This window comes from Amphiura filiformis, chromosome 17 (assembly GCF_039555335.1).
Source record: "Amphiura filiformis chromosome 17, Afil_fr2py, whole genome shotgun sequence".
In the NCBI taxonomy this organism is placed as follows: domain Eukaryota; kingdom Metazoa; phylum Echinodermata; class Ophiuroidea; order Amphilepidida; family Amphiuridae; genus Amphiura; species Amphiura filiformis.
In genome coordinates this window covers 49495135-49508034 of record NC_092644.1, presented here as the reverse complement: position 1 = coordinate 49508034, position 12900 = coordinate 49495135, and the positions used below count along the sequence as shown (strand labels likewise).

General features: G+C 37.6%; 1 long non-coding RNA gene across 1 annotated transcript; it reads right to left on the bottom strand.

The window, feature by feature from the left end:
* Positions 1 to 8564: 8564 nt before the first annotated feature.
* On the bottom strand, positions 8565 to 12529 carry LOC140137917 (uncharacterized). The gene is made up of 3 exons (XR_011856924.1): positions 12411 to 12529; positions 10673 to 10791; positions 8565 to 8577 (listed from the first exon to the last, which is right to left on the bottom strand). It is a non-coding gene; the product is annotated as an uncharacterized lncRNA (long non-coding RNA).
* Between the last annotated feature and the right edge of the window lie 371 nt (positions 12530 to 12900).

The following is a 12900-nucleotide window of genomic DNA, read 5'->3' as shown; positions in this document are numbered from 1 at the left end:
TTTTATGAATAAACCTTCATACTACTTTTACCTTTAAAATTTTGACCTGAAACTTTGCCAATGTGTCTCTATGACCTAAACCTTTAACATGTGATTTTCCCCCATCTAATTTGCATATTTGCATAATTAATTAGCTTTAAGTATAATGCTAATTAATTATGCAAATATGCAAATTAGATGGGCGGGAAAATCACATGTTAATGTTTTAGGCCGTAGAAACACATTGGCAAAGTTTCATGTCAAAATCATATAAAATAAAAGTAGTATGAAGGTTTATTCATAAGATATTGGTATAATATTAGCAAACATGAATATTCATGAGCAAATTATGCCAATTTTCCTCATTAACTTCATCAATATATTGGCAAAAACAATAGAATACAAAGAAACTAAAAACATGTATATCTTGACAACCGTATGTCCGATTTCCTTCAAACAAAAACTATTTTGCTCAGTGTATTTAGCTTAACTTATTCAATCTATTCAAATGGTTCTAAATTCAGTTTCTGTTTTCCAGAAACATCGTTTCGAACCCCCTTTAAACATACAAACCATCTCAAAAGTTAGGTCTTAATAGTAGGAAACTTTCTTTAGCGAAGGCACCATGTCAACAATGCCTAGAAAAGTTGTGTTTTTTTTGTCGTAATTTTTCATTGCTATTCCTTTTCTCCGATCGGCACCAGCCAGATGAATCGACCTTCCTTTATTTATTATACGTGCTATTAGCCAATCAAGGATCGTCGAGAATTTGATTGACAGTGACGTCAGACGCAAACTAGTCTTTTTATCTTTGTCATTCATTATATAAGCATTTTGCATTTTGATATAGTCTGTCTGTATGTACAGGGGCAACATTTCTCTTTCCTGCCGTCGTAAGGATCCCAAAATCCCAAATAGTTTAAAATAATATGGATGAGGTTATGAAATTTATAAGTACAAATCCTTGTTATTATGGAAGCAATAGGCCTACATTAAAATACATCATATCAAATAACACGAGTTTCTAGTCATTTATTGCAGTCGTAGAATTATCTTGATTATGCTACTCCATTAGATACTGGCAGTTTGTATTTGCTCTGTAGTACACAGAAATCGACTTATTCTTAAAAAGTGTGGACATTTTATACCCCGAGGGGTCACTTTAATACAAAATCGATACAGGTATAATGTAGCTCTTAATCAGAGCCCTCGTAATTTAATGTAAGTCCAATCTACTAAGGCACACACCATGCATAAACCATTTGATCACCACAGCTCCTGAGACTGCCCATCCCCTCTGATCGCGAAATATTTAGTGACCACTGCCAGCCGAGGAAGGGGATTCACCGTCCAGGCACATCATTCTAGAACAGCTCAGACAGGGTAGGTCATGGTTTTCATAGTTTGTTTTTAACATGACAACTTTATTGAGGACTCATATCAAGGCTCAGAATCCGAGCTGGTATAAGGTAGAGACTTTCATAGCAAGGGACAATAATAAATAAGTGAGATGCTTTGTCGCATAATGTGAGAGCATAATTTTTGTAAAAACCATAGTCTTTTGGTAGAAGGTCTGTAGCAGCCCGTAGTAATTTAGAGTTTTGAATTCCTTGCTCTATTAAAAATGACTTTAAATGTATGAACGTAATTCATTATTTGTTTTCTTATTTTCCCATTCAACTTCGTACATTGTCACGCAATGTCATGAAAAGAAGAACTAAACTAGAAACCACAGTTGTGTTTGACCAAACACGAATATCTATGCCCGTGGCCCACACTCTCTCTAACACCCCACCAGACCATCACTCTCTTATACTCCACCAGACACTCACTCGCTCTAAAACACCACCAGACGGGCCCTACTCTCTCTAATACCCCACCATGCCTTCACTCTCTCTTATACCCCATCAGACCATCAATCGCTCTAAAACACCACCAGACTGGACCATACTCTCTCTAATACCCCACCAGACCCTCATTCTCTCTTATACTCCACCAGACACTCATTCGCTCTAAAACACCACCAGGCTGGACCTACTCTCTCTAATACCCCACCAAGCCTTCACTCTCTCTTATACCCCACTATACAGTCACTCTCTCTAAAACACCACCAGACTGGACCATACTCTCTCTAATACCCCACCAAGCCTTCACTCTCTCTTATACCCCACTATACACTCACTCTCTCTAAAACACCACCAGACTGGCCCACACTCTCTCTAATACCCCACCAAGCCTTCACTCTCTCTTATACCCCACTATACACTCACTCTCTCTAAAACACCACCAGACTGGCCCACACTCTCTCTAATACCCTTCCAAACCTTCACTCTCTCTTATACCCCAGCAGACCCCCACTCTCTCTTATACTCCACCAGACACTCACTCGCTCTAAAACTCCACCAGGCTGGCCCCATACTCTCTCTAATACCCCACCAAGCCATCACTCTCTCTTATACTCCATCAGACCCTCATTCTCTCTGAAACACCACCAGACTGGAGAATACCCCTTTAATCCCAAAAAATTTTTTCCCCTTTAAGCGGTTAAGCTCTTAACCCCATTGTACGTCGTGACGTATATTTGAAGCCTTCATCATTGCAAATACAGGTAGCTACCAAAATTCTATCTATTGCGATACACTGTGTTAACCGGTCGTACCTATTTTGCTTTTTAAAGCATATGAACTTTGACCTCTGGGGTTGTGGCTAGCATAGCATACTTCTAGGGTCATAAGCCATCATTGTACCAAGTATGAACCCTGAGGGCGCTATAGTTTTTGAGTTAGAGCTGTTTGAAATTTTACACATATTGCCCCCTGTAGCCCATGACCTTTGACCTTTGGGGTCAGGGGGTACCCTAGGATGTATCTAGGGGTCATGGGCCATCATTGTACCAAGTATGGGCCCCGAGGCTTCTTTGGTTCTTGAGCTAGAGGAGGGCAAAGAAGTGGTCTTAAGAAGAAGGAGGAGGAGAAGGAGAAGCCGAAGACTAAACACAACAAATACAATATCTATGCCACCGTTCCACGGGCATAGATAACACGGGCATAGATAATCAGAAACAAAAACACATATAAGTATCTTATATTGTTGATGGAGGGGGTCATACAACTTTAGAAGTGACTGGTATGTGCCTACCGTTGTTTTAAAAACATTGTTTAAAAAAAGGGGGGGGGGGGCTCATTGGGTACAAACAAAATGAAAAAGGGGGTCATTGGGTATAATATTTTGAAAAAAGAGTGGTCATTGGGTATAAAATTTTGAAAAATGGAGCAAAATTCTATATTTTCTTGTTCTAAATTTCCACTACAAGTTTGCTGAAATAACGTGTACTTGAAAGTGACCGCATATATGGCATTTTGATGATAACAATTCTAGAAAAGGGGGATATTGGGTAGCCGCACCTGAAAAAAGGGGTGTCATCGGGTATAACCTTTTGAAAAGGGGTCATCGGGTATATTCGACTTGAAAAAGGAGGCCTATCGCTGGCGAAGTTATGTAATAATCAGATTAACTACCCTAGCAATAGGTGAAAACAATTTTTGAATATACCGCGCTGCACTGGTACGTTCACGTGGTACCTCTGCATTGAACCATATCATGCTGATCACTCGCACCTGTAAGATTGGTATCTTTGAAAAGACCGGTATTGTATTCAATCTATGATTGCAGACATACACAGGTGATGAGTTCAACCTGCTTGTAGTGCAGCGCGATATATTCAAAATTGTTTTCCCTCATTGCTATGGTAGTTAATCCGATTTTTTATGTCAATTCGCCAGCGTATTGACAGGCACACCGTCACTTCTAAAGTTGAGTGCTCCAGCCCCCGGGATTACGGTATTAAGTGAGTTGCCCATGATAATGAAGAGCGAAGTAATCTTGAATGAAGTAATCTTCTTATTATTTATTCATAAAAGTGCCTTAAAACCAAATTGTATACAAACAAATATTGTTTAATACATTATAGTTATAAATGTGATATTATACCGACTTCAAGCGATCAAGTAGAGAGGCCATCATGGCTTTTCTACTAGATTTTCGTGCAACATTTTAAAACAAAGGTGACAGCCATGATATTAATTCACAATAATAAGGGGTGGCGAATTAAAAAAATTGAAATGTATCCGTGCTTTGGAGCACATGATCTCCAGATCATGTTACCGTGCGTAACAGGAATTGTTTTTTGTTTACCTAATTGTTATAATTTGCCTTCTCGAGTTGTCTAAACACGCCAAATTCAAATTTATCTCATTACATTACAGGCTAATATGAGCGCTTCGTTAAGAAATTAAGTGCTAATTAAGCAGTTAATTACGAACTTTGTTTTTGTTTTTCGGGCTGAAATATATACCTTAATATCTTATTCATAAATAGAAACAATTAGATTGATGTTAATAATAGTTTAGACTGAATTCTATCAATTAAAAGATCAGGGGTGGGTACATAATGCAATTGGTTGGTCTAATCTTGCTTATGACCAATACCAATTCTATATTTTGATAGAAAAAGTGCATGATGTTGTTGAGCATACCATCATCCTTAAACTGGACAAACACAAAACAAAAACGAAGACAACATGTTCATAAAGAGCTTCTCCTCTAGCTCAACAGTTTATTAATATAATTGTTCACATAAAAAAAAAACCCATAAAATTATCATGGTGCTCATTGTGTCCAATACTGTATTCATAATGTGCAACTTATAAGTTCCCCCTAATACTGTTTAAAATAAGTCCAAAAATATTTTACGAAATGTAAAAATGTAAACAGGTGTGTATGGCCATATTTGTTTTACACATGTTGACCAATTTATAGCATCACACATCATTGCCTTCAGTCACAATAATATTTTTAATTGTGTAAGAAAAGAGGCTGCTTTAAAAGTTGCACCTGAGTCCATAGCAGTCAGGTTTTCTTTAACAAACACATGAATAGACCTGGTCTACTGTATTGTTTGAGAGTTGACCCCTATGGACTCAGATGCAACTTTGAACACTGTTTAAAACAGTCTCTTTTGTGACTGAACGCAATGATATGTGATGCTATAATTTGGGCCATATGTAAAAAAAAAAGGCTACCCAACCTTTTACATGATTGCATTTTGTCAAGTATTGTTCGATTTATCTTAAAAAAGTATTTAGGGGGGGGGGGACTTATTAAGTTGTGGACCTTACAGCTATGTTAATAGTTATTATCACCCAAGTTTGGTAGTGACTTCACTGCATGTTTTAGGTTACACAGACTTGTGTGCTAAGTTCTCGGAATCACACCATAATATTCTTGTATGTAAAGGCAGCATAATCAAAATGCTCCCGCGCGTGTGCAAAGACGTTTTTTGACGTCAGTAACTCTCAGTGAGGAGAGGTATTATTGCTTCTGTGCAAATTTGTTTTGATTTATATATTACGTTGTATACCAAAATGAAACTAAGGGAACAAATTAAAGATTGATGCAGTCTTATGAACGGAAAAGGACAGAAATCTGAAATGAACACTAAAAAGAGTATCACTGAAACACTACTGAAAATTTGATCATTTCAGTGGGATTAGCGAGTTTCAGTGTGATTAGTGGAATGACCTTGGATACTAATCATGCCAAATCTCACCAATCCCACTGAAATGAGTAAATTTTCTGTGGTGCTTTCGAGATTATTTCAGTGTTCATTTCAGATGTCAGTGCTTTTTTCAGTGACTTTATTTCATAGTGATTAGGCACGGTGTTAGAAATGTCAATTGTTATTATTATTACACAGTACTTATAGGGCACTCCACAGAGCACAAAGCACCTTATACGAGGGGGTATCCAAAAGTTTTTGACATCACCCAGAAGTGAAAGAGCTATACCGATGAAATTTTGTCAGTGTAATCACTGGTCGTTAGGGAACAAAACCAAAAGATCGATGACGTCCTAGTTTCGTTTAGGGGGGAGGGGGTAAAATGCTCGATTACGTTTGTACAAAAACATCGATCTGAAGAATGTGTCCTTTTTATTATTATGTCAAAATTTTCAACATTTCATTATTACGTTTCTGGCAGGGAGGGAAGGGGTCGGCTGAGAAACAAAACTAGTTATGTTTATAGGACGTCATCGATCTTTTGGTTTGTTCCCTTATGTACATTATGGTCAAAAAATGGTCTCATAAGTATGTTTACTTTTTTTTTTTTTGGATACCCCCTCGTAAAAGCAACAAAAACACAGAACAGCAATACACAATGATTAATACAGAAAAAAGAATTGCAGAAAAATTAACTCTGAAACAAGTGTGTATTGCTGTTCTGTGTTTTCGTTTCAGGCATAGTCATGGTTTTGACATCACCTTCGGCCCATAATTTTAACTGTGCCCCTCATAGCAGTCAATATTTTTATATTATATACCTGATCTAAAGATTCCCGCCATCTGATTGGTTAAAAACGTGGGCATTGTTTTGATGCTATTCCCCGGGCATAGTTCTGCATGTGCTTTGTTCCCAGCGTAAAATGATATTACGCACATGTTAATGTTTTAGCCCGCTATAATTACGCAGAAATCACAGATTGTAATCTGTGCTGTTCGCATTGAAACTATTACTTTCTCTTCCCGAAATCGATGCTTTTAACCAAACAGATGACAAGAATCTTAAGATTTGGTATATAAAACAAATATCGACTGCTTTTTATTCGGGGCATGATTAAAATGATAGGCCTACCGTGATTTCAAAACCAAGGCTATGCCCCTCGGCTACGCCTCGAGAAATAGTCATGGTTTTGAGTTCACCTTGGGCCTATAATTTTAACATCCGGGAACATTGTCCCCTTTGCACAAGCGCGCGCATAGCCACCACCAGCTCGAGAACGGGGAACTGCACATGCGCTGGACATGCGCACACTGGTTTTACAAAGGCTATTTCCCCTTTGTGACGTCAGCCCGACCAAGAGAATCATAGAAGGTCCTGGATCTTATCTACATAACTAATCCAATAGCGCAGATATTCACGATTAATATTTCAATCTGCTTTCCTCTCTCTGTCAACCCCATCAATTTACATAATTATTATGAAAATGAACAAAATAAAATATCAGATCATGTCCACTTGACAAGTACATCAAACTCGTACCTAATCTACCAAACTATATCCGCATGTTCTGTCTGGTTTCCATTGTTTAGAATAGAAATTGAACAGAACCACCAGTCGAGTTTTGATTTCATCCCCAACTCTATTCAATATCCATATCCACTACGTCTACGATATCTGCAGACTGTTCTCCTTGATTACCAGTACTCATATTCCTCCCCCACTCATTGATGGTCTTATTACCCCCATAACCCTGGTATGTATTACCTTCAGTAACTGTCCCTTGACCAATATTCCTGGTATGCCCTATCCTGTGTACTTATTCCTTGTCGTTCATACTCCTGGTACGCACTGTCCTGTGTACTAGCCCCTTTTCTCCCAGTTCTTGATGTCATATCCCCATACTCATGGTACACACCGTCTTGTGTACTTGCCCCTTGCCCCCCCGTCCTTGATTCACTATCCCTATACCTCTGGTATGCACTGTCCTGTGTACTTGCCCCTTTTCTCCCAGTTCTTGATGCCATATCCCCATACTCATGGTACACACTGTCTTGTGTACTTGCCCCTTGCCCCCCAGTCCTTGATTCACTATCCCTATACCTCTGGTATGCACTGTCCTGTGTACTTGCCCGTTGTCCTCCAGTCCTTGATTCCATATCCTCATACCTGCTCTGGTATGCACTGTCCTGTGAACTTGTCCTTTTTCTCCCAGTCCTTGATGTCATATCCCCATACCTCTGGTATGAACTGCCCTGTGTACTTGCCCCTTGTCCCCCAGTCCTTGATTCCATATCCCCATACCTCTGGTATGAACGGTCTTGTGTTCTCAACATTTGATATTCTTCATATGCCCTACCACTACCTTCTGGATATGAGTAACTACTGTCTCCAGCGTTATAATCCTGGTAGGTGCTACTACCATGTGATGATGTATCTCGTTGATAATCAACATCAGTAGAGCGCCCCCTTTGATCATACCCTTAGAGGAACTAACATCAGTCACCATAGTATCATATCTTTTGATAGGTGCTTTACCATAACTGGAGTACCCCATTTCATCATGGGTACACCTGCTTGATGCATAGTCATATTCATACCGATCTTTACTCCTTTCGGGCTTATCTGTCATCTGTGATCGGTACCATTCCCTCCTAGGATGACTCTTTTCAGTATCATATGTACGGATATTTCTTTCATCATCATAAGCATATCTTTGCCGTTGTTTATCACTATCTGATTCATGTCTATGCCATTGACTACCACCACTGATGTCCCGCCTTCTTTTGTCCCAATCGTCCCATCTGTCATTCCGTCTGTTCCTGTCCCGTTCCTCTGTCCAATCACTGTCCTGTCTCCCATACCCATCATTTTGCCCTCTCCTTTCTTTCATTTTACCCCGTTTTTGTGCACGCTGATTCTGGCTGCTGCCATGTTTTGCCTGATGGGAAATTTCTTTCTCTGAAGACTCTTGCTCGGTCTCGAATCAAATGGTGGTTTTGCAACCATGTTGGAAGTTCCAAATTGTTCTTCAAGTGGTAAAGCTACAATGTAAAACAAATATTAATTCAATAAAATATCTTTTGTGATTTGCTCAAAATGATGAACCCCAAATAATTATAAATCATCATGGATGAAACATCAGTAGGTTGAGTTTTACACCTTTTACCTAATATTCTACTGGTTTAGTAATTAAATTAAACTAAACTAATCTTTACCATATTTGCCTTAATTAGTGCCTTGTGTGCTACAGGGTGCTAAAGGCAGTCACTTTTACAGGACACTTATTAAAGCAATGAAAGTAAAGTCAAAATTATGAATAACCTTAGGTATAGTGTTTCTGTCAAAATCACCACAGATTGGAAGAGTTACTTACATATGCATTGAAAAAGGAGCACTTAGTTATCACTAGAAAATTCAACAAAGGAACTTTTATCATGGGAGGTGGCTAATTTAATATCAGAGGAGGCTTAAAGGCATTCCTACAGTGCACTATATGATTGGGAAAGTTGATCAATATAAATTTTAAAGGCAAAGTCCCCATTGCCACACACACACAAAATGGTCATTTTAAAACTGCAGCCAACAAGCTAATTGTTGAGACTTATAACCCATATTTGAATTTCTTACAGAAAACATTCATATTGTCCCACTGCATTCATTTTATTCACAAGTCTCAATGTTTTGAATGTTAAATAAAAGGATGAAAACACCAGATATTTGCACACAATCCCAATGCAAGGTATGGTCAACTGTGCCACATGTGTACAAAAGCCAGACATACCAAGGTCAGAAACCCCATTGGGTTATGGGAATGCCTTCAAACATCTTTTGATTTTTAAATATAAACCATCCCTTTAAATTAATTACACTGATTGCAGAGGACGACATTTTACAATTTGGTGTGTTCAGCTGTTTCCCCATATACGACTGGTTTACAGTAATATGTTATTTGTCACTATGCTGAAATCCGTCATTCACAACACTAGGAACTCAAGCATGCTCATCTGTGAGTACACAGTTTTAACACCAATAGGTTTCTACATGCATAGAATGACCTTTCAGTGTGATGGTACAAAAAAAGTCCTACTCCATGATACAACATCAACTTCTGAGCCATGCTTTTTGAATAGAGGTTACTGGCTATGGTGTCCTGCACAGAATTCCTTGAAAATGATATGGGATGTGAGTATTGATGAGAAAACTTTACTTGCCAAAACTTTTGAAAAAAAAAAAGATTTTTTTTTTTTAACTGATTTTTTCTCTCCTTTATAGCAAGTATATAACAGTTTTAAGTTTCATTTTGCTGCTAATATATCACAGAATAATTCAAAGCAGGTAAATTTTCTAACTTGGTGTTACTGAAGTATCCAGTGAAGTATATATCTAAAAGGAATGATGGTACTTTCTTGCATTTCCTTGATTTTTTTCTAGAAAAACTAAATTAACCTAATTCTAGGATTTTATTAGCCATCAGGGAAGGTGTTATGGCTACCAAACTTTCAGGGGTGGTAAAAGTAAGATTAATATCTCAATTCTCTCACCAGCTTTTTCCAATTTAATGTTTCTATTTTAAACTACAGTGTTTGTAACATTCCCTAATATAAAAAATCTTAAAAAAAAGATTTAAACGAAAAGACCTGATTGGTTTGACGCAGGAGCTATTTTCCTGCAAGGGAGTTGTATCCCAGGCAGCTACCTTAATCAGGTTATGGCACTTTACCACAAGAGACGAGATCACTTTTAGCTCAGAGCAAGAATAACTTTTAAATCACTTTCTGAAATCAGAGGCATGCAACATTGTGCCCAAATCAAATAAAAACTGGCATAGTCCCCTGTTGTAGTTAATATGTTATACCCGATCAGTTGACCTGGCAACAATTGATTTGAAATCGCACTAATAAGGCAAAACAAATGGTATTTTTATGGTATTTTGAGAAAAAAAATCTGATTTTTACGAATTTTTCCGGAAAAAGTAAAAAAAATTCTGCATTTCTTTTTCTTCAAATTGCGCAATTTTACAAACGTGCACGCAAGCTTTGAGACAAACCTTATTTTTTGGCCTAATACGAACTAAGAATAACCACGATTATCCTTCACATTTGATTTAAATAATACAGGTTACTGTATCTAGCTTACCTTTATATACAGATGGTGTTTCAAGGACATACAGTGATCAGCAATGGTATCAGCAAACTGAGACTCATAAAAACCATAGAACTGCTCACAAATCTCACAATATATGCCGTTTGTTACACCTACCCCAAATAAACAAAAACACAAAATATAGAATAAGCAATACAAACATCAATGAATGCCCATGTTATATGTAGGTTAAAGCCATATTATAACATTTCTGTAAAAAAGATTAGTATTTATTTTCCATGAAATGTTAGCATTTACTGTCAGACATGTCCCCTTTTAATTTTGAGCCGAACAAGTGCGGTAAAGCATAGAAAATTGCATGCATGTTACTCCCGCGGTTGTAATACGGTATGATCCTTGGGGTGTGTGTGTGTATGTGTATCCCGCATGCCGTGTACGTACTGTGCATACGTGTTTGACTAATATTTCCATTGTAATAATAAAACACTGCTTCCATCGTTTTATTCAAAATCTGGGATTTTGACAAAAATACAGCACCTAAAGTCTTGATTTTTGCAGAGTATCTTTATTGACTAATGTACATTACAATCGTGTAAAAACCAGAATTAAAAGGCGTTCTCCTCAGCAAATGTTACAATATGGCTTTAATAGAGGTGCATGTATGTCCATGACTTCATTCACAAAGAGTTTTTTTTTTTTTTTTTTTTTTCCATTTTTATTCACCTGATTCACAAAGAGTTGATGAAGGAATGATTTAAGCAGAACAGACAGCTGCTTTTGCCAAGAACATTGTGCATGGAGGCATCTTGTGGTCACCTACATACTCTGCATCCAAAGGATGATGATGAATGGAAGAAATGTTCAGATAGGGTTCAAATATATGCTAAACTGCATCAAATATATGACACATCTAGCTATATGCACCACCAGAGACTTGCTACTGATAGCAGGAAATGGAATACCCTCATAATTGTCACACCTACATGTGTGTGCTAAATGTACATACAAGGCTTTATACATTTGTCTTAAAATCATATCATATCTCATCACCCCGTTTAACCCCATGGGCACTACCCGCTGAATTATCTACCTCTAACAGCTAATTTAATTGGTTACAAAGAAGGGTATATGGCATGTACTGAGCCAATCAGAGATGAGATAAGAATAGCAAGTAGAGCTTAAGGGGATTAAGCTTAAAATTGCTCAGAGATCTAAATTAAAGGATTATTTTGTGATCCTAGCATCCATCTTTTTGATAGACATCCACGAAAAAGTAAAGCTTACTCCCAAAATGTCAGTTGATTCCGATTTTGCGTTTGCGAGTTATGCATGATTATGCGTATTATACTGTTCCATATGTACACCAGAACGTAATTCAAATTTGACGATATTTTTACTAAATGAACTGATCTGCAAGAAATATTGTGTACATTATGTAGCCAGAGGTTTCCAGTGGTATAAAAATCTCAACTTTAAAAAAAAAGTGGGGGGTGAGGCACTGGATCACGAAATGCCCTTTTATGCTCCATTTCGATTGTTTACTCAGCTAATTATATCATGTAAACAACCAATCAGGGGCTCTGTAAGAAAGGCAGTGATGCCCTGATACAATGACTGAGCTAATAACAAGACCTATACCCACCTTGATCATGAGATCCCCTAATATCTCTATGTCTATGTTCCTAAGTAGAGCAGTGGTTGCTTCTTGGTGTTGACATTGGACCTAATACCCTAATACAATGACTGAGCTAATAACAAGACCTGTACCCACCTTGATCATGAGATCTCATAATATCTCTATGTCTATGTTCCTAAGTAGAGCAGTGGTTGCTTCTTGGTGTTGACAATGGACCTAATATCCTTATACAATGACTGAGCTAATAACAAGACCTGTACCCACCTTGATCATGAGATCCCCTAATATCTCTATGTCTATGTTTCATTCATTCATTCATATTTTATTTCCATAAAAATCAAAGACATTACAAAAAATATAAATATAAACACGGTACATATGGAGGAAAAGGCTGGAAGACCAAGAAGGTCTGAAAGTTAGCCTTTTCCCTGAAATCAAATGTAATTAACAAAATAAATCAACATTACATAACATAACCAAAAGACAAGGGAAGGGGAGGGGGGATGCTCACGGAAAAGATTAATTATATTTAGAGATCAGTTTCGTTTTGAATTGATTTCGGAAATGTTTAAGTAGAGCAGTGGTTGCTTCTTGGTTTTGACAATGGACCTAATGCCCTAATACA